The sequence below is a fragment of the Schistocerca americana genome, chromosome 9 (genome assembly GCF_021461395.2).
Source record: "Schistocerca americana isolate TAMUIC-IGC-003095 chromosome 9, iqSchAmer2.1, whole genome shotgun sequence".
Taxonomy (NCBI): Eukaryota; Metazoa; Arthropoda; class Insecta; order Orthoptera; family Acrididae; genus Schistocerca; species Schistocerca americana.
Window position 1 is genome coordinate 203,738,766 of NC_060127.1, and position 5,292 is coordinate 203,744,057.

General features: G+C 45.3%; 1 non-coding gene across 1 annotated transcript; it reads left to right on the forward strand.

Moving 5' to 3' along the window:
- The first annotated feature begins 4,888 nt into the window (after nucleotides 1-4,888).
- On the forward strand, nucleotides 4,889-4,963 carry Trnap-cgg. Its single transcript has one exon. It is a non-coding gene; the product is annotated as a tRNA-Pro (tRNA).
- Nucleotides 4,964-5,292: the final 329 nt, after the last annotated feature.

Genomic DNA, 5,292 nt, shown 5'->3' on the forward strand with positions numbered 1-5,292 from the left:
GAGTTCGAGTATCGGTCCGGCACACTGTTTTAATGTGCCAGCAAGTTTCATATCAGCGCACTGCAGAGTGAAAATTTCATTCATTATGGTATTTGCAGTTAACTGTAAGTAAAGTAAACAAAAAAAGCAAACAGTAATGTGATTTTATTGCTATTATTTCCTTAAGCTAGCCGCTCCGATCCCAGGTTCCCAACCTCAAATTGTTCAATGGAGCACCCCCTACGCCCGGTTAAATTTTTTCGCACTCTTACGGAAACAGCCCGTATGCGTGCGACATGTGTGACATATGTGTATTCGCGTGAAGCCGCTGGTAAAAAGCTAGTTTCTATAGTGGTGAACATTGCGGAACTCTCTGGCTGAAAGAGAGTGTCGTGGGAAGCTGGCAGTTTGATACTAATGCGATTCCTGCCGATATTGCTGCAGTGGGTAAGTAAATTGATTTCTCGTCAGAGTGAAGCGACCTCTGGTCACCTGCATCACGCTACGATCGTGTGTGTGTGAAATTGTTCGTGCCTCATATTCAGATGAACCTGCAAGCGCTCGAATACTGATTCATGGAGATAAGGAGATGTTTAATAGGTGACTGGTCGCAGCTCTCTGTGATTCTGTTTCGTAGCACAGCGTCCTGTGTCTATTACGCCGGCAGAGGAGACCCTGTGACCAGCCAGTGGCTTCGCCTTAGCAGCCCACGGCCGGGTAGCGGCGCTGTCTGATGTAACGCCGCTGCCTCTTCGCACCTGTTGTGTCACGCCGGCGACCATTAGCCGCCGTGAGGGGCGCATTCTCGCCGTCCTCTCGCGAAGCCGAGCCTCTCCGACTGTTCCCATTAGCGGCGACCCGTGAAATGCTTCTGTCCGGTTTGGCGCAGTAGCCGTTTGTTCCCTTATGTCATCACTCGTTGCGTTGTTTCTTGCCGAAGCTTTGTTGTGTGCGTTGCTAGCGAGAGGCCCTTCAGCCACTCGCAAGTGGGACAGCGTACTTCCTCTGGAGTGCTTTACACAGCTGCAGTATAACACGCCTATTCGTGAAGACGTCGTGACCACACGTGAGACACAGTTCCACTACAATCTGTACTCCGCAACGCGCCGTAGGGCCGCTCAGACGTAGTCACGTAGCAGGCCTCTTACAAGGGAAATTCCCTATCGCAGCCCTCTCAGATTTAGTTGTAAAATAGACCACTGGATGGCCCGTCAAAAACTGAACACATTTCAACCGTGGAAACAGGACGAAAGTATACTGAACTGTGAAAATAAAGTCGAATAGGAACAGCGAATGGTCCAAGCTCAAGATGTCCAACATCGAGCGAGTTTGAATAACGGTGGCGTTGTGGTTGTATGGTTATTTATTTAGCTTATAGCATGACACACTACACTGGAAACAGCATAAAAGAGAATATACATTGTTAAAATATAGGATACAAACATAATAAAATAATGTAAACTGAACATAACGCAGCTTACGAAGCACAGAGAAAAAGAAATCCAAAAGAGTAACACAATATGCGATGAGTGGTGGAACCACTCGGAACAAGAGAAGGTAGAAAGTAAGGAGAAAGCTAATGATAAGTGGCTTCACTGAAGATCAGACAATGGCTGGCGGGAATACAGAGAGCAGAGAAAAGATGCACAAAAAACAATAATTAAGGCAAAAGCTGAAGCCCGGCAGAAAACCGGAATAGAGATAGAAAAAAGCATGGGGAATACACAAGCAAATAAAGACTGGAAAGTATTAAAAACAGTGAGAATTCAGAATAATGATAAAGCAGATACAAACCTCATTAACATGCAGGAACGGGTACAACACTACCAATGGTTACTAAGTGAGAGGAGAGTGGCATTCACTGAGAACCCACCAGACATTGAAATCAGTAATGATAATATACCACCGATAACTCCGAAGGAAGTCCAAATTGCAATTATTGCTACGAAAAACAGAAAGCCGCCAGGTCCAGGATTAATTTATATAGAACTGGTTAAAACAGCACCGTCAAAACTCTTTGAGATATTGGCAGTCATTTTTAACGTATGCCTTAGAGGCGACGAAGCCCCAAAGGAGTGGAAAAAGGCAACAATTACATCAATATTTAAGAAGGGCAACAGCAGAAATTGTGCAAACTATTGTGGTATTAGTGTGATGCCATCCATGGCGAGAGTCTATGGCCGTATCCTAAAAAAGGATAGAACAAGAAATAACTGAATCTGAAGAACAAAATGGATTCAGATTTGGTCGGTCCTGTAATGATGGAGTATTTACCCTCAAAAACCTAGTGGAGAAAAGGACAGCAAGGGGCCTTACAACCCACCTTGCCTTTGTAGACCTCCAGAAAACTTATGACACAGTTGCACAGAACGAGCTATGGACAAGTCTAATTGATAATATTGTGTCACCGAGCTATGTCAAAGCTGTCAGACTCCTCTACCAAGGTTGCACGGGAATGGTAAAAGTGAGAAATCAACTATCTCACGAGTTTGAGGTGACAAAGGGACTACGTACGCCAGGGATGCACACTTGCCCCTACACTCTTTAATATCTACCTACATGAGGCAATAAAATTCTGGAGAAGGAAATGCGGACGAATGGGTATCACCATAGGTGATGAGCTCTTGTTCACTTTATTTTTTGCTGATGACCAAGTGCTAGTAGCTGGAGATGAGGAAGATGCAAATTACATGTTCCTTAAACTAAAAGAAGAATATGAAAAATGCGGTCTTGTCATAAACGTATCTAAAACAGAATATCTGAAAGTGGGAGAAAATACTGTTAACGACTTACAGTTCGGTTCTGATACTGTTAAAGGGTGTCATAATTTTAAGTACTTGGGAGTGACACTGTCGTCCAATGGTAGAAGTATCGATGATGATGTAAACAATAAAATAGGCCAGGACAAGCGAGCCATAAAACAACTAAATGGTATTCTCTGGAACAAAAACATAACGCGCAGAGCAAAACATACCATCTACCACACAATTATTGAAAGTATCACAAGATATGGTGCAGAGTTGTGGGAACTAACTCAGAGGCAGAAAGATCGCCTGCTGGCTGTCGAGATGGAGTTGTGGCTATTCCAGGCTTGCTCATATTAGAAATGATAGGATCAGAGAGGTTATGAATGTCGAAAGCACAATCGCAGACTACATAGAAAGGAAGCGCCTACTGTGGTATGGTCACTTACAGCGTATGCCAGACAAGATGGCCAAAACGTGTACGGTAATGGACTGCACATCAAAGAAGAAAGCGCGCTAGACCTGCGAGATGCTGGAAAGACGACGTCAACGAAGCAATGGCGGCGAGAGGTCTTAATGAAGGAGACTGGAATGACCGTGAAGGACGGAGATTGGGGTGCGAGATGCGGCGACAGCCGTAGAAACCCCGCTTATATATATATATATATATATATATATATATATATATATATATATATATATAACTGAACATTGGCACATAACAATACATGTAAAACTATATTACAAAGCAATAAGACTGCATAACTTTCAGATTCCAGTATTTTCAGCAATCACAATTCCACACTTAGATTATTCTGCAGCCACTCCACAGCTTGTGGTGTTGCCCTCAAGAAGTCGTCATCAGAGCCGGTGAAGGCCCTCAGTGGACACTCGCTGATCACGTGGTGGATGGTTTGTTCTTCAGCACCACAGTCGCACCCAGGGTCAGGTCTCAAGTTCCATCTGTACGTCGAGGATCCGCATCGGCCACGACCTGTCCGTATTCTGTTCAGTGTTACCCAGGTTTTGCTTGGGAGGTGAAAGCCTGCTGGATGGTTGGAATTCTCAAATAAAGTATGCCATCTTGGATCGGCTCTCTTTCTCCAGTCCGTTCGCCAGATTTCAACGCCATTGCAGTTTTGGCTCAGAAGTTACCGTGCAGTCTTCACACGGGGATTTCTGGATTTGAGTCTTCCAAATACAGTAAAGTCCTGGTGGAGTGGCAGGGCTGTATTACTGGAGAGCTTTTTAAACTCTCTTATGAGTATGTTGCATCGTCGTATATAAGGCGGTTCGATGTTACAGAGGGCTGGTAGCCAGTAGAGTGGAGTGGTTTTAATAGTTCCAGCAATTATTCTCATCGTCTGATTCAGCACCACGTCTACTTTTCCCGCGTGCGGGCTGTTTAGCCGCACCGCTGCGCAGTATTCGGCTGTTGAGTAGACCGAGATTAGAGCGGTGGTACGGAGTGTCTCTGCACCAACTCCCCAGGTCGTTCCCACTAATTCGTGGAGGATGTTGTTTCGGGATTTCAGTTTTGCGGACAGGTTTGATAGGTGTTTTGTATACGAGAGATTGCGATCCAATGTTACGCCCAGATATTTTGGATAGGAATTGTAAGGAAGCGCAGTACCATTCAGAGATGTCTGTAGAGGTGTTCCGGCCAGCCTATTATTTAGGTGGAAGCATGAGGTCTCCGTTTTAAGTGCGCTTGGGATTAGTCGCCATTTCCTGAAGTATTCAGCCATCAGTTCCAGATCTTGGGTGAGAGTCTGTTCAAGAGCAGTCATATGGTGACGGTGTTGGACTCCAAAGCGGGAGATCCGTGTTCAAATACCACTCCTGACCCACTTTTCCTCACAAAATTTTGAACTTTCCGTCCTGTCATTGACGCGTCTGTTCTCCTACTGTAGTGTTGGCAGTTTTCATACTATATTTTGGTTACAGAATATCATCCATGTTGAAACTTCCTGGCAGATTAAAACTGTGTGCCCGACCGAGACTCGAACTCGGGACCTTTGCCTTCCGCGGGCAAGTGTCTACCAACTGAGCAACCGAAGCACGACTCACGCCCCGTACCCACAGCTTTACTTCTGCCAGTACCTCGTCTCCTACCTTCCAAACTTTACAGAAGCTCTCCTGCTGTGGGTACAGGGCGTGAGTCGTGCTTCGGTAGCTCAGTTGGTAGAGCACTTGCCCGCGGAAGGCAAAGGTCCCGAGTTCGAGTCTCGGTCGGGCACACAGTTTTAATGAGCCAGGAAGTTTCATATCAGCGCACACTCCGCTGCAGAGTGAAAATCTCATTCTGGAATCATCCATGTTGTTAGCAAATATTATCGTCGCAAGTAAATCTGATGAATAGTCAGAGCAGGTGAGATGCCTCACAGACCTCTCACAGAAAAGGAAACAACAAATAAACGTGTGTGAACTATGTTACAACAAAAGGCATTCACAGTCAAAAGTTCCAAAACGGAACACAAAAGTCATAACATGTGGCACTTATGTAGAGCAAATAGGAGGTATGTACGTCTCGGGACCCCTTCCTTACACCTCGCTGTTGCAAACGGAA